This window comes from Nannospalax galili, unplaced genomic scaffold (genome assembly GCF_000622305.1).
Source record: "Nannospalax galili isolate Female #2095 unplaced genomic scaffold, S.galili_v1.0 scaffold1415, whole genome shotgun sequence".
Classification (NCBI taxonomy): Eukaryota; Metazoa; Chordata; class Mammalia; order Rodentia; family Spalacidae; genus Nannospalax; species Nannospalax galili.
The window spans coordinates 226,680-249,027 of record NW_008336308.1 but is presented as its reverse complement, the minus strand read 5'-3'; the positions used below and the strand labels follow the sequence as shown (position 1 = coordinate 249,027).

The 22,348-nt window shown below is 36.8% G+C and overlaps 1 pseudogene; it reads right to left on the bottom strand.

Annotated features, from left to right (window-relative positions):
• LOC103732439 overlaps positions 1 to 18,639 on the bottom strand; it is a 69,661-nt pseudogene extending 51,022 nt beyond the window's left edge.
• Positions 18,640 to 22,348: the final 3,709 nt, after the last annotated feature.

Genomic DNA, 22,348 nt, shown 5'->3' with positions numbered 1-22,348 from the left:
TTGGAAGATTCACATCACCACATACCATGCCTGCTATAGAATGATACCCCCAAACATAAAATAACAGGAGTTCACTAAAGTACCCAAAAGTGATACGTTTGTATTTCTCTCATCCTGCACTGGTGGAGTATTGAAACCTCATATGAATTTGGGAATATCAAGAATACAGAGGGGAAGCAGAGAAGAAACAAGCTCACCTTTGGGATGAGATACTTCCTAAATTTAACGTCACAGGTCACTGCGTGGGGCAGGTTGGTGGGAAGGAGGTCAATGTATCTCTGGATCTCATGCAGCAGAATACAGAGGGGAAGCAGAGAAGAAACAAGCTCACCTTTGGGATGAGATAGTTCCTAAATTTAACGTCACAGGTCACTGCGTGGGGCAAGTGTAGTCTTTGATGAAGGACATCAGACTTTTTGTCAAAATATAATGTTTTGTTTTAAATCGCATTCTAATATATGTATGTATGTACACGTGTGTTGTGTGTGAAATTTTAAACAATGTTCAAAAGTGACCAAGTTCAAAATTAACAACTGCTTCTGAAATATATTCATATTTATAAATAATTATTACTTCCTATATACCAACTTACACAAAATATTCTCTTTCTGGCACAGAAAATAAAAATTTGAATTGCATTTACATCCCATGTATTAACACATATCTACAAATAGGTTTTACACACATACACACACACACACACACACACACACACACATACAGCTTCTCCTCACTTCATTAACAATAAATGTTGGCTACCAATACTTGATTATATCGATATTCATTGTTGAAATCATTATAGGTTCATGTGCTGGTTAGTTTTTATCAACTTGACACAAACAAGAGACTGACCAAGTTGCTTTCAGTCAGTGTTTTATCAGAGCAACAGAAATGCAAACTAGGACCGAAATTGGCACCAGGATAGTAAGGTGCCACCCATGCTGTGATGGAACTGATCATGTGCTTTGGGGGAGGATTGTAATAGGATTTGAAACTTTAGACTGGAATAACCATTGAATGCTCAGAGTTTAATGAGTTGTTGCTGTAGAGTTTGCTAAGAGAAATATAGACAATGGAAGCCTGGCTTGTGAAGATTCAGAGGAAGGAAAGTTTGAGAGTCCCTCAAAGACTCTACCAGGGCCATTCTTGTGGTATATTTGAATTAAGAATTGAGCAATGGAACAGGAACTGACCTGGAAGCCTTCTACCTGAAGTTTAGTTCTCATAGTTCTGGAGGATATTATGCAAGCTGCTAAGAGAGAAAATCAACCAATGGTCCAATCCAGCCCTAAAGCCTAATAACCATAACCACCGGCACAGCAAACTACCTCTATTGGTGCAGTAGTGGTACTGTTATTTGGGGGATAATCAACAGGTATATAATTGAACTTAAAGCCCTCTCATTGGAAGTGAGCTGTAAACACAGTCAAATACACATGACTGGAGAGATGATAGATCCTAGAGAAAAATCCTATCTCTGTTATATCTCTAGGCAAATAAAATTTCTTACCACATGCTAAATATTGATCCTTATAATTACAGAGAAGTACACTATATGCCATTCATAAAAGAAGCTTCTTTTTGCAACAGATAGAGGGTCCTGCATAATACCACAACTAGTCACACACAGAGAATATATGTCTGAGATATGTTCAGTCCTAGGTGACATATCTACAATGGAACTGCTATATCTAAGACTCATGGAGCATAACAGAACCTGGGTTACAGAGAAAACTAGTGCATGCCTCAACTCTCACCAGTGAAGCTTCTTTATACAACAGAGTGTCATGCACACAAAAGGCCACGACTGGCCAACTTTTAAAGAATAAGAGACTGCAGAGTGTATGTCCCTGGATAGGACTCCTATATCAAACCTCTCCCACCCATGGCACAGGGACCATTGAGCAAGACTGGGAAGGAAAAATTAAGAGCCAGGGTTTGTCCATGAACATAAGGAAGCAGAGGTTTTCAGGCCACTGGAAGCTTGCACATGGGGACTTGTGGCAATGGTGGCATCAAGCACAGGACCCATGCTAACTCAATCAGACAAAGGCCCAGAGTGGAGTGAGGGAAATGGGTGGTGGGTTGGCCTTAGTCTGGGAACTATTGGAGGCTGATTACTACAGAGTGAGGGAGAGCAGGCCATGCTAACGATCCCTAGATAGGCTGACTAGACTCCAGGGGATGAATTTGCACCAAAGGACATCTGGATACAAATGCTTGACTGGATAGGACTTAACATGTATGACGGAATACATGAGGTCCAGTGGGGGTGGGGACATGGATGGGGTGATTAAGAACTCTTGTAATGAGGGGCTGGAGAGATGGCTCAGCAGTTAAGAACACTGACTGTTCTGGCAGAAGACCTGGGTTCAAATCCCAGCACCCTCATGGCAGCCAACAACTGTCCGTAACTGCAGTCCCAGGGGATCCGACAGCCTCTTCTGACCTCCACGGGCATTGCATGACACGGGTACACTTACCTACATGCAGGCAATACACACATACACATAAAGTTTAAAAATAATTAAAAATTTAAAAAAGAACTGTTGTATTAAATATACAAGAACTGAGTAAAAAAATTTTAAGAATTTTTGGAAGTGAGTCTTTTGCTTTACTGAGACAATCAATGCTAGTTAGATGGGGCTGAAAAATCAGGTGTGATTAATGAGGTCAGCATGACTGAGATGAAATCTTCTGGGAGTATTTCCTCAATGAGGTCAGCATGACTGAGTTGACCACATAAATGCTGTGGTCAAGAGGGAATCAAGGGTGCATCTCAAACTGGGAGCAGAGCTTGATAATGTGTAAGAGTCTCCAATTTGGTACTAGTTTTGGTGATATGAAATTTGCAGGATTGACAGGGTCATAGAGAAAATATAAGGCTTGGAACCAGAAGAGGCCATTGGTGAAGGTAAAGTCTTAGTTGTAGAGGAGATCCTACCATATTTGAGATGCCAGGACTGTGGGATAACTGCCAAGAACAGCAAAAGGTATGGAGTGGAGCCAGCCAAAGCCAAGAAGACAGGCTGTGTGTGCTATAGATTACAGAGCTGGAGAAGTGGAGCTACCTAAGCCTTTTGTAGCCCAGAGGGTAGTGAGTCCCATATGTCTAATATTAAACTACTGGTGGACTTTGGTTTTGCTTAAGTGTGCCTGGTTTGTTCCTTTTGAAATAAGAAACTTTTAACTTTTTTTTTATTTTACAGAAGCACACAGTTAAGAAACACAGTTAAGCTAGGGGTGGGGGGAGCCCGTAAGTAGTGTTCCACCATGGTTTCTGCTTTAGTTCCTGCCTCCAGGCTCCTGCTTTGAGTCCTTGTCTTAGCTTCCCTGATGATGAACTGTGAGCTCTAAGACATAATAAACCCTTTACATCCCTAGTTGCTTTTTTTCAGTGTTTCATCACAGCCAACAGAAGCAAACTAGGACAGTATATAGACACTATTTCCTATCATAAAAATTATAATTATTTTCCATTATTGATACTCGTTTTGACTGATGGATGTCCTTTAATTTTAGTTTGAAATTTTCCATTTCTTAAGATATAATTACTTCAAAATATTCAAATAGATGCTTCAGGCATCTGGAATTCCAGTTCCTGGAGTAAATGTTCAGTTAATGAGAGCACTGGAATACAGATTGATGCACTTTTGTCTCTCGTCCTCTGCTCACACCTGCAGCACACATCTGGTAAATACAGAGTTGAGTAATTCTCTCACCTTCCCTTACTGGATGTGCAGATTCCTAGATTTCATGATGTCTGTGACTTTCTTTCAGACAATTGGTTGGAAAACATGCCCAAAGATTTCATAAAGTAAAAGGAAGATGGAAAGTACATTTATGGCAAACAGAGATCTATCCCTGTATATTTTTATCAGCAAACAGAACCCAGTGGTTCTTGATAATCTGGTATATTCTCAACTCAACATTTTATATGACTTAGGGTTCTCTCTGGAGAATTGTATTCTTCAGTTCATTCCTGGTGTCCTAAAATTTCATGACTTTGTATCTGAGGTGGATGATTCTATTCCGTTCATTCTGAGGACATTTGAAGAGAATTTTCTGTTAAGATGGTAAAACGCAGAGACCCTGTCATCACTTTACTATGTGGAAGTCAGATCTGGCTGGCTGCTGATATTCAAAAAGAAGATGAAGAAAGGAGCTCTGAGACTTTACCTCAGGTACCAAAACACTGTCAATACTCCCCTTTCACCTAACATTAACGTTACAACACCGACTTCCCTGCTCCATTTTCCCTCATTCCTCTCTATTGTATTTCAGTAATTTAGTAAAGATTTCATGGCTGTTAACCATTTTCTTTTCCTCTTACCCTATAAATACTAATTCTCATTCATACTAATGCTGTTGTCACCTCAGTGTACACTGAACACAGACAGAAGGTATGTTTCACACATGCTGAACTATAGCATATATTTAGAAGCAAAGTTCTAGGATGGTATTATTTGTAGAAGAAAACACTATTGGTACAGTTTTTAAAAATCATAGTTCAAAGGAAATTGTATGGAAATGGACCTTTGAAATAATAGAATATTTTATGTGCAATTACTGCCTGAATGGAAAATCTTTCTAAAGAATTTAAATATTTAGAATACTTCTCAGAGTGGAAATTATCTTAAGCAGACTCAGTAAATTCTCATATTTATATTATTGCTCCAGTGAGGTAAGTGGTTTCTTTTACCCTAGAATTAGGTTTACCAGAATAAAGAAAGGTAACCACAAGAATTAACCTGCTCTAAAAAATTTTGTGAATAAATGAATATGCAACCACAGGCCACTGTATGGCTGTGCCTACCATAGGTCACCTCCCAAAGAACTGACAGTGGACTAGCGTTTGATGGCTTGACATACAGCCGTGGTCTCTTCACTTCTCTGTCTTCCTCCTCATCGAAGCTAGTGACACAGAAAGTTAGATTTTGAGATTCTTAACAACATTCATGACACTAGCTACATCTTTCCAGCATGCTGCAGAAATGCTCTAACTCGCCACGTGACCCCACCTATGACGTGTGGGTGCTTCAGCAGGAGCAGGAGAGCATATCTCAGTGTTGTGCTTGTTGTCTCTGTCCCCGCAGCGAACAAATCAATCACGGTGCTTGCCAAATGTTCAGGTGTAAATTCCAACTCTTGACTGTGGTTTTCCTAGGAATGATTTGATGCGATTATCCAATAAACTCTTTGCCAGTACATTTGACTACAGTGAATGTATATCCTGCAATTTTATACTGCTTATAACACAGAATCTTGAAAGCTCAGTACTAGGAGAAACTGATACAGCATTTCAAAGACTGTAGCAGATTAGTAAATTTCATTTCCTACACCTTTATTTCTTGTCAAAAAAATTGGATTCATAAGATCTTCAAGTAGGTGTGTACAAAACAGGATCTTTAAATTTGAAAAAGACATAAACAGATATGTATTTTGAACTTTATCTATATTTAATTATCAAAACATTATGGGGCAAAGGATGTGTGTTATGTATTATTTTAGGATACACAGATTCATTCATAACAATAAAGGCCTACATCCTAAATATAGCATAGAAAATTGGAAGGCCCTTGGGTGTAATGCTTTTGAGTCACTCTGTTATCTCATGACTGGTCTGTAATAAGACTCTTTGTACTTAAGTTAAATAAACACATTCTTTCTTTAAGATATTCATAACTATTTTTAAATTAACAGAGTAAGGAAAATAAGGACATTATGCTAGATGTCACAAGCTTGTATCAAGAATTTTCTATTTATTTCATCAGAAACACAGCCAAATACATGTGAGAGGTCATAGATCCTAGAGGATCTATGCAAATACTGGAGAGGTCATAGATCCTAGAGGAAACTATACATCTGTCATCTGTCACACTCCTAGACAACTGTAATTTCTTACTGTATGATAAATATGGATCATTATATTTACTGACAAGTGTACCAGCCACCAATCATCAAAGGATCTTCTTTTGCAACAAAGTATTACAGAGTTCTGCAACTGGCCACACAGACAGAATAAGTGTCTGGGAGATGCCCAACCCTAGGTGACACATCTACAATGGAACCTCACACCTGAGGCTCACAGAATATAGTAGAGCAAGGGGTAGATGATGCTAATGTATCTCTCAACTTTCATCAGCAAAACTTCCTCATGCAACAGAGTACGATACACACAGAAGGTCACAACCGACCAAGGTGTAGAGAACAAGAGACTGCAGTGTGTGTCCCTGGATAGAACTCCTATAGTAAAACTCACCCACACATGGCTCAGGGACCATTGTGGAAGAGGGAGTAGAAAGATTGTAAAACCCAGGGTTGGTGCATGAACATAAGGAAACGGAGTCTTACAGGCCTCTGGGAACTTGCTCATATGAACTTGCAGCAATGGTGACAGCATGCACCATGGAAACTCGGACAAAAACCAACATAGAATGGGGAAATGGGCATTAATCAAGGAACTATTGATAGCTACCTGATCACTGATGGGTGAGGGAGAGTTGATCTTCTTTAAGGGACTGACACTAGATACACAGAACAGGCTCCAGTGGATGAACTTACATGGAGAGAAATCTGGGTACACAAATTTGACTTGATAGGCCTTAACATATATGATAGGATGCATGAAATTCTGTGGGCAGGCTTTGGAGGGGTTATAGATAGTGAATGGGAGACTAAATATTATTAAAATATATTGCATAAAATGCACAAAAATTCAATTGAAAATATATTTCCACCTGTTGAAATGCCTTTGAATATTTGCTATAGGCCCTAAGAATATAATTTATCTAGGCTTTACATATATTGAAATACATTAAATAAAAATGAACACCAGTTCTGGCTCTTACACAGAGTAATAGCACATATGAACTCGCAACGGTAATGTTACCATGCACAAGACATAGACCAATCCAGGCCACACAGGGGCCCAGCAAGAATGGAGGAGGTGGTCAGGAAACCTCAGACCCAGCTGAGGATCTATTGGCAAGTGATGGATGCTGGGGGAGAGAGAATCAATTTTCTTTCCTGGTGTGGCATCTGGTAGGTTAACTAGACACTAGGGCATGGACCAACATCCAGGAGTACTTAGAAGGCTCCAATTGGAATCACTAGGCCTTTTAGAACAAATAAATAACAATTTAAAAATTAAATAGATGGAAATGCTCTGCGTGTCATAGATTAAAATACTAGTGTTTTCACTGGTATAATATATTTAATATCCTGGAAGTAACTGTATCAGTTAAGAATTCCATATCTTCACACACTAACCTCATATCTAGTAGAAGCATATTCTAAAATAAGAGGGAAAGACTAGTATGTAGATAAGAATGCAAGAATCTTCTTTAGGTACTCTGTGCTCTTATTCTGTTTTATCAGATTTTGGAGAGAACCGTGCCTAACTGTTTCTTGGTTACATTTGCTTGGAATACCCTTTTCCAACTTTTTACTCTAAGATTATGTCAATCTTTAGTGGTGAGGTATGATTCTTGGAGGCTGCAAAAAGATGGATCCAGATTTCTAATCTAATATGTTAGTCTGTATCTTCCTGGGGGGATAATTGAAATCATTAATTTTCAGAGTTATTATCGAATGAAGTGTGTTAATTCTTGTCTTTTTGTTGATTTTGTAGTGTTTTCTTAAAATTCTTTGATTAACTGTTCTGGCACTCCCTGTGACCTCTTGAATGAACAGAAGTGTTCATTCAAATATCCTCTGTGGATCTGGCTTAGTGGTCACAAATGCCTGTAGTCTATGTTTATCATGGAACATTTAAATTCTCCTTCACTTTTAGTGGATAGTTTTGCTGGATATAATGGTCTGGGTTGGCAGCTGTGGTCTTCCAGAGCTTTGAATACATCTTTCCAGGCCATTCTGGCTTTAAATTTATTTGTCAAGTAATCAAGTGTTATTCTAAGGGCTCTGCCTTTGTAAGGGACTTGACCCTTTTACATTGTAGCTGCCGATCCTTTCCTTTTGTCTGTGTTTTGAGTGTTTTAATTAAAATATGATGTGGGGAGTTTTTTCTGGTCCTGTCTATTAGGTGTTCTTTAAATTTCTTGTACTTTTCTTGGTATCTCTGTTCCTAGATTTTGGAAATTCTCTTCTATGATTTTATTTAAAATATTTTCTTTGTCTTCAGTTTGTTATTCTCCTTCTGTGCCAAAATTTGAAAATTTGGTCTTTTCATTGTATCCCAAAACTATTTCATATTCTGTTCATATATTTATTTAGTTTTGGTGTTTTTTGAGACAGGGTCTCCTTGTAGCTCCAGCTGACCTCGAACTTGCTATGCAGACTAGGCTGGCCTTAATCTCACAGAGATCTGCTTTCCTCTGCCTCTGCCTCCTGAGTCCTGGGATTAAAGGCATGTACCACCATGCCTGCCTCCCTTCCTATATTTTTAATGTATCATGCACCTTTACTAAATGAGCCAATTCCTCTACCGTATCTTTCTAGCCCTGATACTGTTTTCCCTGTCTGTGAACCATTAGAGCCTGTATCAATGTATTCCAAGTTCCAAATAACCACATATAGCCAGCCCAGACAACTACACCCAACAAAATGTCTATCATAGTCAAAGGAGAAAGAAAAATCTTCCATGATAGAGGCTGAAAGAATTCATGTCACCAAACAAGCCCTACAGAGAACACGGGAAGTAATACAGCAGGTGGAAGAAAGAGATGGCTGTACCCAAGAAGCTGCAGAAAGAAAACAAATGAAGCTTTACATCTGGAAACACAAAATAGGACTAAGAATGCAAATAGAAAAATAAAATGACAGTAACCAACATACATCTTTCACCAATAACTTAAACATCAATGGCCTCAACTCCCTAATCAAAAGAATCAAGCTAGTTGAATGAATTAAGAAAGAGAAATCTATTGCTTTGATGTTTATAAGAAACTGAACTTACCTTCAAGGGTTGGCAGCACCTTACAGTGAAAGGATGGAAGAAAATATTCCAGGAAAATTAGACCAAGAAACAAGCAGACATTGCTATCCTAATATCTGACAAAAACTAAAATTAATTAGAAGCAATAAAGAAAATTACTTCACTCTTATCCAGTACTGCTGGATTTCAAGACACAGGTTAACCCCAACTCAGTAATAGTAATTTCAAAACCCCACTTTCTTCAATAGACAGGTCATCTGGACTAACAAGAAACAGAGAAACATATAAATTAGATGATATACACCAAATGAACCTAACAGACTATTCTACCAATACAGCCCATGAAAGTTTCCCTAAAATAGACCACAATATAGGGAACAAAACAAATCTCAACAAATACCAAAATACTGAAATAATTCTTTCAGACCACAACGTGACAAAGTTTAAAATCAACAGCTAAAGAAGCTCTAGTAACTACATGAACTCATGGAGGTTAGATAACACACTCCTGAATGATGAATGGGTCAAAGAAGAAATCCAGAAAGAAATAACATTCCTGGAACTAAATGAAAATAAAAACACAACAAAACCCTTGGGAAACCTAAAAAGCAGTCCTAAGAGGGAAGCTTATAGTTCTAAGCAACTACATAAAAAGCCAAAAGGAGCACAAATAAATGACTTAATGGTACAAGTCAAGAATCTGGAAAAACAAGAGAAAACTTGATAATTCTCTAGAAATTACAGAATTTCGATGTTATTCAACAAGAAAATTGATCAACATAATATAGTACAGTATTAGAACAAATGAAATAAAGTCATGTGATCATAGATGCAGCAGAAAAGCAGTTAGCAACGTTTAATACGTACCTCACGATAAAAAACACAAACTATGAATAGAAAAAAGTATTTGTCATGAAAAGGAACATTGAAACAAGGAAATATCAATTTTTAATAATTAGAAAAAGAATAAAATACCTAAATAGTATAACCAAAGATATGAAAGAAGAATACATAAAACTATTACTAGTACTAAAAAATAAAGAATGAGTAAATAAATAGAAAACTATCTCATTTCCAAAGACTGGAAGATGTAACACTGATAAGGTGGAAATAACATTCCTTAAAGTAATCTACTAAATCATTTCTACCTTGATTAAAATTAAAATGGGAAAGCAAATTCTCCAATTTAAGTGGAACTGTGGAGGACGGTCTAAACTCCCAAACTTCAAAACCTACTACAGAGTTATAGCATAGTGTTGGTACACAGGTAAACATCAAGACCAAGAGTTTTGAGATCCAGAAGGTTATCTAAGTAACTATGGCCAAAACTTTCACATCAGTTCCAAGACTATCCACTTTAAAGGAAAAGCCTTCAACAGCTGATCATGGAAAAGCAGGATAGCTCCACGGAAAGAAAGAAGTTGCAAAGCTTAAATGAGGTAAGCCTCCATTCTTTATTTTTTTGGACACAAATCTTTGAGACCAAAGCATCCAAACAAGAATAAGTAAAGCAGACTTCATCAAAAAGCCAAATGTTCACATATTGGAGGACATACTTAAGAATATGAAAAAGATTTACATAGTGGGAAATTTATTTACATGGAAGGGTTAGTGCCTAGATACATAAACAATTATTATAGCTCTACAACCAAAGAGACAATCAATCCTATTAAAAGATAGCAAAGGAGTTGAATAAAAATTCTCTAAGAAGAGTCCCAAACGTGAAACAGCACATGAAGAGAAGCATGTTGGCATTGTGTATGAAGGAGATACAGTCAGACCTGCCCTGAGATACCAAGTTCACTCACTGGGTTGATAATAAACAATATGTATTACAAATTTAAAACTATTGACAGTTTTTTAAATAAGTGATCTTATAGGTATAAAACAATATAGACATTTTTGCCTATTTCTCAAAAAGAAAATAAATGAAATTATGATTTGACTTGGAAAATTCAATCTGGGGAATATTCACAAGGAAAATGAAGACATGCCATGAAGAAATGTACACAAATATTCATAGACAGGTTCCTTAATAGAGTAAGAGGTAGAAACTTCACAAATGTCCATCAATGATGATGTGAATCATGGTACTCATGCATGTAAAATGAAGTTTCTTACAACAAAAGAAGGAAGTACAGAAACATGCTACAACTTAAATCAGTATCCAAGACATAATGCAAGAATATGGAAAGCAAAGTTCACAAATACTATAGAATCAGTTTATATTATTCATTCATAATAGGCAAGTTTACACCGGCAGAAATCACACTAGTAGTTAATGATGATGAAGTGGAGAAAAGGGGAGTAGTTATTTAGTGGCTGTGGTATTTTTGTAATGTTTTCAAACTAGAGGGATCTGGTGGTTGCAATATTCTGTGAATGTACTAAATATCAATGTAGTACACAGAAAAAAAAAGATTTGCATCATGCATGAATTTCAGCTCTACTTTTTAAATGGTGTGACTCCCAGAAGTGATTGGCAGAGCAAATGTAATGCATGTACAAATTCCCACTGGCCTCTTTGCAGAATTTGACAAGCATATCCTAAAGTTTAAATGGAAATTTAAGAGGCGTAAAATATCCAAAACATTCTGGAAAAAGAGATCGACAGAGTTGGGGGACTCACAATACTGGACTTTAAGCCTTGCTACAAATTTTTGGTAATGAAGAACTCAGGACAGTAGACTACAGCAAGGAATAAACATATCAACTGAGTGCTCACACCCAAATCATCCATTTATAGTCAACTGATATTCATAAGAGTGCAAAGGAAATTCAGTGGGAAACAGCCTTTGAATCGACTATACAGTGCAAATTTCCTGATTACAGGATGTCCAATAGTATCAATCTCTAATGGCTGCTGGTGCAAATTACACTTAGTGATTACACAAGTTACACTTAGTGATGGTTTAACTCTTTCATCCACCTACTTCCTACCACATACCTCTCCCTACACCATTCAGTCCATCTGAAATTCCCTCTCTTACCTATCATTTCAAATATTTCCAGCTGCATTTCAATCTATAGAGGGCAGGAAATCAACCTGACTCCCTTTCCATTTCCATTCTGCCACACACTGAGCAATGATGATGCCAATCTTTGTATTATGATGTACTAGTTTATCATTTATGACTTGTTTGTAAATTGTTTCCATCTTGCCTGCCATTTCTGTTGTCTTTCTACTCAGACATTTTGTTTAAAGAACAGAGCCAATGTGCTCTAATTCACAAATTCATTTTACCTTTTCCAGGATCTACAGTTCAGACTCACACATATAATAAATACTTAAATTGTTTTTCAAATGATACTGACCTGATCATTTAAACATCTCTTGTAAATATGTAATTATTCAATTAACTACAAAAGTGCTTGCACAATGAAATGAGTATGCATTAACATTTTACCTGCATTCCTTTTATTAAGAAATAATCAATAAAGTCCCGAGGATTTGTAACATCTAGTGATTCTTGATGTTCTTTTATTTCCTTTAAAATAAAACTTTCAAAATAATATACATTTTTAAGTACTGTGTTATGGGGTCCTGGACAATAATTAATGAGAGCAGGGAAATTATTGCAGACCTACAAGAAAAAAAATAATTTATTAAATGAGGGGCATAGAATGAAGAAACGCACATTTATAACATTTAGCAAGTCTGATTTGGAGTTAGAGCTCTAGATACTAGTAAAATAGTATCCACCTTGAGGATGAAATGTTTTCTATTACAAATGTAGTAATAGTACTAGAGAGATTTGAGGAAGAAAATTTTTCCCAGATGATCAAAAGTGATAATCAAGTTCCATATTTATACATCATTTTAAAGTATAAGGTATATTCATGTCAATTCACTGTTTATATTAATTTTCTGACCTACAGGTTTGAAAAATATGAAATAAATTAATGTCATTCACATGTTTTAGATGACAGGATAAATTCAGACTGTTGGGTAACCAACAGTCTGAAAAAGAAAAAAACAGTACTTGCAGATTTTATTCCTATCAACTAGTCTCTGGAATGGAATTTAGAAGTTTGGGTAACCAACAGTCTGAAAAAGAAAAAAACAGTACTTGCAGGTTTTATTCCTATCTACCTGCAGATTTTATTCCTATCAACCAGTCTCTGGAATGGAATTTAGAAGTAGATGGGGACAAAGGTGCCTTGAAACCACACCACAGCAGAGCCACTAGTAATTTCTCTATGATCACATAATCATTGATTTATGCAAAGTGCAAAAGATGTCAGTTCTGTACAGGAAAAGATTGTGAGGCTATTCACTAACTGTTAACCATCCATCTTCTCATTTCAACCCTGTTTTCTAGTCCACTAGTCAACCCTTTTACCTTGTCAACCACTGAGTGATTCCTGGTAGGTTTCATTGTACCAGATATTCTCTGTCCTTTAGAAGAATATTCACTGTCTAAACTAAAGATTTCTTCCAAGTAATATAATGAAGATTTTCCATCATTGACAATATAGGAACATTTGCATGGCAGAAGAATGTTCTATGACTGACTGACCATTCTTCTAAAAATGGATAGAGTACACAAACAGCTCTATGGAAGTCAAAGAGAAAACCAGTGCATAAGGAAAGAAAAGGCTTGAGTCAAGCTGGCATTCACCCTTCTGTTTTCCTATTGTATAGAAAGTGCTTAGACCTCTCTTTTAGATATTCTTCAATAATGCCCTAGTCAGGACTTGGTGTCCAGTCAACTCACTACTTGGTCCACATAGAATTTGAGCTTGTGAGAAAGAAAGAAAATATGTGCTTTTAAGTAGAAGCATTCCTAAGTGGAAGAAAGGTTCTTGATTTCACCTGTATCCAGGGGGAACTCATAATTTTGGTGTTCTCATTTAATTTTTCCATCAAGTTAAGGAAGTTCTGATCTTTATAATCAAAGCGATTCTGGAAGATAATGGAGCAGATCACATTGCAGGGAGCACAGCCCAGGATGAAGGTGGGATCACAGGGTGAACCTGAAAGGTTGGAAACAATTTGGAAATAGCATTCAAATATACATAGAAGGCGTTTTTTCTTTGTTAAAAGGTAAAAAGTACTTGAGAAGTTTTAAGCAGTATCTTACCTAAAAATATGCCTTACAAAAGCCAAATTTTCAGCATGTCTGGACTCAACAAACACATTTGCCTTAAACCTTTGGTGGTTTTCAACCTCACTAGCTAAATAACAGCAGATCACACCTATTGTGTTGTATTTGCTCTCTAAACTAAAGATTTCTTCCAAGTAGTGTAATGAATATTTGCCTCATCATTGACAATACAGGAACATGTGCACAGTAGAAGAATGTTCTATGACTTGGTGTCCAGTCACCTCACTATTTGGTCGACATAGAATTTGAGCTTGTGAGAAAGAAAGAAAATAAATGTTTTGAAGTAGAAGCACTTATTTTAACACCCTTTAATTTCAGCTGCTTGGTATTTGAGGAGAAATTTTTAATTAATTTATTTATTTTTATGTGTATGAGCATTTTGCCTACAGGTGTGTAAGAACACCAGTGCATACCATGCCAATGGAGGCTTTGGACCCCTCAGACTACAGTTATGGGTGATTATGAGCCACCCTGTGCATGCTAAGAAACAAACCCTGGTCCTCTGCAAGGGCAAACAGTGCTTTTAACTACTGAACCGTTTCTCCAGCCCCTGAGGGTGAAAAAAAAAATGCATTTATAAACCTGAAGTTTCTTGTGCCCAGAGCAGAGCTGATTGTATCCACAATGCCTGTAAACCATACAGCACTGAGGTAGAAATGGAGAGGATATTGGAAAACTGGAAGTTCTGTATCCACAATGAATGACTGAGAGACATTTGTATTGATCCAAAAAGGTAGGAAGACAGAATATCTTCATGTTATATGAGAATATGTAATGGCAGGGAAGTACCCTGTAGATTTGTTTGTGTGAATAAATAAACAACACTTTACTATGTAATTTTTTTATAAATTTATTTTAAATAATTTAAAAAGTCCTCCTATGTGGAGGAAAGAACATGAGGTGAGTGATAAATGGGGCCTTTCCTGTAGTCATTTCAACATTTAAAACAATGAATCTAGGGACTCGAGAGATGGCTTAGCAGTTAAGAGCACTGGCTGCTCTTACAGAGGACCCAGGTTCAGTTCCCAACACCCACATGGTGGCTAATAACCATCTATAACCCCAGTTCCAGGGGATCCCACACTCTCTTCTGATTTCTATGGGCATTGCATGGCACGACATGGGTGCACTTACATACATGCAGGCAAAACATTCATACACATAAAATTTTAAAAAAAGTATTTTAAAAAATAATGAATCTAACTCCTTAAGCTGTAAATGTCTTATATGAATATTGGACACAGAAGTATAATAAAAGAGAGACTGAGGGTAAGTGGGAATCATGGGAGTGGAGAGGCAACAAAGGAGATGGGTGAGCATGGCAAAGGTGTGCAAATGTCTATGAAATCCATTAGTATATATAATGAATAATCATAATAACATATTAAAAGAAGTAAATGTTCATCATGCCTAATCAAACTCCACATTTAATATATTTGAACAAAACTGACAACTGTGGATTTTGGAATATTTTTCTATATAATCATCATCAAAATAATATGCTGCAAGAATGTTTAAATTTTGTGTATCATACTGTCCATGTGTATAATTGTACAGGTTAAAAAATCAAAGGAAAGACTTCTTTTGATACCCTTTCTATGGTGAAATTTCTTTGATCAAATTATCAATATATTTTATGCAGAAGGACATCCTAAATTTACATCTCTAGATTCCAAATTCACTTGAATCATCAACATTCTTAGTAAATTGTTAGACATTTGAGGAATAAAAGGAACTCCCTGAGAAACCTACTGGTGTGCCAGGCTTTTAAAACATTGTAATATTTTAAGCTATCAAAAATATTATTTTAGCAAAAAGGTTATGGATAATCCTTTTGGATTTTCTTTGTAGGGTATGCATACCATATGTACGAATATCATTCACTGATAAAACATGATTTTCAGTATTTTCTTCACTTTATTTGGAGAAAAGAACTTAAATAGAAAGTTCTTTAGAATTTAAGCAGATAATCTGATTCTTTCATGACAGGCACTTGCTAGGTGAGTAACATTCACAGTGGTAGCAAAATAAGAGCCATTTACTTTCTAAGGAAAAATAAAACAGTAAATATGGAGGGAAAAAAATAGGGAAAACTAAAGAAAGCCAGAAAAAAAACAGAAAAGAATTGATAAAAATAGTTCAAGTTTAGTTAATGAATCATTTCCTCTATCTCTATGTATTTTGCAGATTTATATAGTCACATAATTTTAAAACATATAAATCAAAATGCTAAGTGCATTATAAGAATTTTTAAACTGTGATAAAAATTTTAAATTTAGCTGAGAAACAAAAAATAAACAAGCACAATTATTACTCAAAGCTGTAATCATAAGCCTGGAGGAAACCTTAGACATGTCTGTGAAGCTGGGTACACCAATGTAGTTCAACAAAATGAAAACACGTATCATCTGATCTGGATCCCATAAGGGTGAATCATGTCATTACCACCATTATCAGTAGCAGTCAGTCTCTAGTGGAACCATAAAGAGTAGGTAAAACACATTTGATCTAAGGGCAATCCACAGCTCTATAACCCATTAGAAAATGAACAAGAAACTTACATTCATGATTTGTTATTTTAAAACAAAAGAAAGGGGCTGGGGAGATGACTTAGCAATTCAAAGCAATGCCTGCTGTTTCAGAAGATCCAGGTTCACTTCCCAGCACCCACATGGCAGCTAACAACAGTCTGTAATTCTAGTTCCAGGGAGGTCTAATGCCCTCTTCTAATCTCCACAGACATTGCATAACATGGGTGACTTACATACATGCAGGCAATACACTCCTACACACAAAATTAAAAATAATAAATAAAAATTTTTAAATAAAAAAATATTTCTAATAGAATAGGATCAATATGCCTTATACAGCCATGTGTCGAACAGGATATAAAAGTTAGATTATAAAGCTGTACCCACCATTAGTTTTTCTCAGTTCCTCCACAAGGCACTGGCCTTCCTCTTGAACACGGTCCTCAATGCTCCTTTTCCCCATCCCCAAGTTCCTCAGGGTCATGAGTGTGAAGCGCCTTATCCCTTTCCATCTTTTTCCATTGCTAAAAATGATTCCTAAACAAATAGGAACAAAAACTAGAAAGTAGACCCCAGAGACAGAAAAGAGATCTCACAGGAGGCAACCATAGTCAGAATCAACCTGCAAATATGCCCTCTACTTTCCATCCTTTCTTCATTATGAGCTTTGCTCAGTACACACACGAATATGCACACTTACCAAGGCCTTTATTAATCTTTTCAGCCACTGGGAAGTTTCCTCTTCCAGCGAACTCCTCCCCATGGTCAATCAAAGCTTCCTTCACTGCTTCATAGCCATGCAACACCACAGTGGGCCGTGTGCCCAGATACAGAGTGAACACAGGGCCGTAGACTTTTGAGAGCTTGAAATCAGAAAGAAAATGGAATGGTAATTATCACTTCTGCATGACTACAATGTGCCATGCAATGCAGCGAACAGTTGATACACAAACTACAATAAATCATCACATCAAAATATTCAGCAGGTCTTGTGTTTCACAAAGTAAAAAACTGAGGCCAGAGAGTTTCAAATTCCTTTCCAGAACCTATGCTGATGAGTAAAAGACAGAAATTTATACTCGGCTTATTCATTATCTGTTGCTTGAGTAATTTATCATCACTCTCCAGGTTCACTCCACACTGAAATGGAAATCAGTGCCCAGACGACTGCTTCAGGTCGCCTGTACAGCTCCTCTGGAGAGCTTGATAGTCCTCCGATGAGCAGTAGAAATAGAAGTGATTTTATTGCGCACCCCATTTTGTTCCATTACCCTGACAACACAGAGAGTGGACACCACAACAGCTGTACCACAGCATGCAGGGCTTCCTGGAAGGGCAGCATTCATAGCCACAGCATTCATAGCCTATAGCATTCATAGCCCCAGACATAGGATTAGTATAGAATAAAATGTTTGCATATCACCCAAAATGCCCTGACTTGTGGCATGTTTCTTTCATTTCCTCTGTTATTCCAGATCTGGAAGTATTTTATGAAATCAGGCATCAGTTCTTCAGAGAAGTTTAATACTAATGGTTAATCTCAATAAAAGATGCATGTCTACCTTACCATAGACCTTCAGATAGAAATCATGGTAAGTGTCTGTAAAACAAAGCTGGAAAGAAACATATACAACTTCTGCAATTTTTTTATTTTTCTTATATAATAGGAAAAGACCAAAAGTGAGTCCTCAATTTCTAACATGGATAAACTTGAAAAGGCAGAAGGCACATGAAATGTACAAGTTTTTTTATTTACGATCATTTATTACAACACTGTTTCTAGCACTAGATTTTCATTTAAAAGCCAGGTTCAATTTATCTTCCTTTGCAAAATATTAGAAGAGTATAAAATATACTTACATTGGCTTATGATTGGTGGATGTCTTTTATATCTATCTGTAGGAAATTGCCAATAATTGGGAGAGGAATGGGACCAGGAGGGAGCTTCCATCTCCTAGAACTCTGTCTCCAGAGTAAGAAGAGAAGCAGACAGGACAAGCTGAGCACTAGGACCACTATCGAATCCATGGAAGCCTTGTTTTCTCCTGCAACAACTGCAGTCCAGTGCTTTTATAATGTTACCTGTTGAATCAACACATTTAAAATAACTAATCAGCTAGACACTATTTAATCTCTCTTCGGAGTGGACTTTGCCCAGTGACAGAGCTAGAAATAAAATGTTTTTTTTCCTTATTGATAAATACTAAAGTTAATGATTGAATTTGAGAAAATTCCTCAAAATTCTACATTCTGAGAATAGTAACCATGTAGAAATTTATGACTAAATGGATACTTTATATGGTCATTTTATTAAAGATTTTTATTTTTATTATTTTATGTTACAAGTGTTTTGTACAAGTGCATGGTATGTACCATGTACTTGCCTGGTGCCCACAAAGGTCAGAAGAGAGCATTGGATCCCAGTATAGATGCTTATCAGCCTCCACATGGGTGCTGGGAACTGAACTGAAGTACTCTTAACCACTGAGCCATATTGCCCCTACAGCACATATGTTCTTCAAATTGTGGTTCTTTTAAAACACACTCTTACTGCATAGCCGAGATTGGCCTCACACAGTTCTTCTGCTGTATCCTCCCAGAGCCAGGATTATATGCATGCAAGCCATGCTAAGGTTTAGTTGTGTATTTCAAATATTTATTGGGAATATTATACATTTGGACATATGTTACCAATAACTGCTCTTAACAAATATAACTAAGGAAATAAAACATACGTACTATATCATTCACACATCTTGAATGGGAAATCATGTATTAAGTTCTTGGCTACAGAAATTCTTTGACCATTGTATAACACCATCATTCACAACCAATATTACTTTTTTTAATGATAAAATGGCAAACAGAAGAACTGTTAATGTCTCTAAGCTCATAGATGGAGGAACTTAGATGTCAGTGTGGCTATATGACCACAGCTATTCCCTCTGGCTTTATCAGAACTTCTCAAATAAAAGTTTTAGAATTTTCTTCCCATCCCTGCAGACATAAAACTGGCTCAGCACAATTATGTATAAAGATAATAGCAGATAATTTAGTAGAAAGTACTTGAGGAACTATGAATTCTCAACTTTACAGCCGCTTCCAGAGTGTTGTCTTTGTCTATTCTCTGATTGTCATGAGTCAAAAAGAGTTAGTGCACAACAAGGAACGCTAATTATAGACACTGCAATTCCTCTGGCTGTAATATGTCATGGGCTAGGGACATTGAAAACCATACCATAAAATGACCAGAACATGCAGAACTGAATGGAAGGAGACAGTCAACATAAGTAGTCAAATATGAGTGCACTAGCACATGCTTTTAGAATGGCCTGTATCTCACTCTTCTACTGATACCCTAGCTTCTGGTGTTGACATGTAAAGCATCTCTGGACTCTGAGGCCCCTGCCCAGTACTGGCAAGTAAGGTCATCTTGAACCCTGAGTGCCAGGGCCATACTTCCACTGATACAACTATAGACGCCCAAGTACCAACACAAAACAATATAAAAATCTAAGAAAACAAATCTCCTCCAAAAGTTACAAATTCTATAATGGCTCACAATGAAAATAACCTGGAAGATATTCCAGAAAAAGAATTCAAGAGAATGTTTATAACTATATTCAAACAATTTAAAGAGGATATAAATATACCCTGAAAGAACAACAAATAGACAGATGAATTAAATTGAAAAGCCAATTCAAGATATGAAAATGCAATTAAATAGACAGAATTAATGAAGAAAAGCCAAACTGAAACCCATGCAGAACTTGAAAAACTGAGTAAGTCAAATAAAAACCTCGTGGACAGTCTCACCAATAGAATGGATTGTGTGGAAAACATAACACCAGTGTTGGAAGACTAGGTAGAAGAAGTGGAACACTCAGTAAAAGGCAATGAGAAAATTTAGGCCACAACTGGCTAAGTTTTAGAAAATAAAAGACCGCAGAGTAGATGTCCCTGGATAGGACTCCTACATCAAACACACCCATCGTTCAGGCACCATTGAGGAAGAGTGGGTAAATGGATCGTAAGAGTCAGGGTTGGTAAATGAACATACAGAAACAGAGGCTTTCAGGCCTCTAGGAACTTGCTCACATGTACTTACAATGGTGAGAGTATGCACAAGACCCATGCTGACTCAGCTGAACAAAAGCCTAGCATAGAACTGGGGAAAGAGGTGTCAGACCTCAATCTTAGCTAAGGAACTATTGGCAACGGATTACTGAGGGGTGAGAAAGAGAGCAGATGTTCTTTAAGGGAGTGGCTCTAGATAGGTTGACTAGACTCCAGTAGAGGAACTTGTACCCAGGGACATGGGTTGAACTGGATAGGCCTTAACATACATGACAGAATGCATGAAATCTGATGGGGGAGCCCATAGGGGGTTCAAATTGGGAAGGCTGTCTAAATTTGATTAATATCTATTATATGAGATGCACAAAAATCTATTAAAAATTGCACATTAAAAATATGTGAATGAGCCAGACGTGGTGGCGCACGCCTTTAATCCCAGCACTGGGGCAGCAGAGGCAGGCAGATCTCTGTGAGTTCGAGCCTGGTCTACATAGTGAGTTCTAGGATAGCTGGGGCTACAGGGAGACCCTGTCTCAAAAAGACAAAAAAAAATATGTGAATGAAACATAGGAGACTTTTAAGGCACTATGAATAAGAAGACCATGATAAAGGCATAGAATATATTTTCAATAAAATCACCCAAGAAAACTTTCTAAACCTAGAGGAAGAGATGTACATTCACACATAAGAGTCATACATAACACCAAATAGGCCCAAAAAAGAAACTTACCACACCATTATAATTAAAAACACAGGATAAAGAAAAGGTATTGAAAGCTGCAAGAGAAAACAGTAAAGTCACTTGTAAAGGCAGGCCCATGAGCATAACAGCTGATTATTTAACAAAACCTTTAAAGCCAGAAGAAAAAGATGTATTTCAAGTTCTGAAAGACCACAGCTGCCAAGACGGACTATATTACATCCAGCAAAATTATCTATGAAAATTAAAAGAGAAATAAAAACTACCCATTGTAAGAACCGATTACAGGAATTTGTGACTCTATGCCAGCTCTACAGAGGATACCGGAAGGAGCAATTCAGTCTGAAGACAATGATAAACACACATAAGAGATCACAGGGAATAAATAAATAATGCCAGAACAGTTCCTCAAAAGTGGTATAAGGAAACACCACAAATTCAACACCAGGAACAAATATACATCCTTTAATAATAATTCAATATTAACATCTCGATTCCCCAATAAAAATACACAGACTAGCAGACTGGATTAGGAAACAGAATTCACCCTTTTTTGCCACCAAGAAATTTACCTCACCATCAACAATAGATACCATCTTAGAATGAAAGGATGTAAAGGGGTATTGCAAGCAAATAGAACTAGGAAACAAATAAGGCATAGCTATTCTAATATACGGCAAAATAAAAGTTAAACTAAAACTAGTCAGAATAAATAAGGAAGGCCATTTGTATTCAGAAAAGGAATAATCCACCAAGATGCTATGACAATTCTAAACATATATGCAATAAATACACTTGCTAAAACCACAATTTAACCACAACATAGTGATAGCTGGTGACTTTAGTGCCCCATTCTCACCAATGTCCAAGGCATTTGAACAGACAGTAAACAGAGAAACACTGGAGTTAAATGATCTCAAAAATCAAATGGACATAAGAGAGCTCTAAAGAACATTCCACCCAAACATGAAAAAAATGCACATTGTTTTCAACAGTCCATGGAGCTTTCCCAAAAATCAATCACATTTTAGAGCAC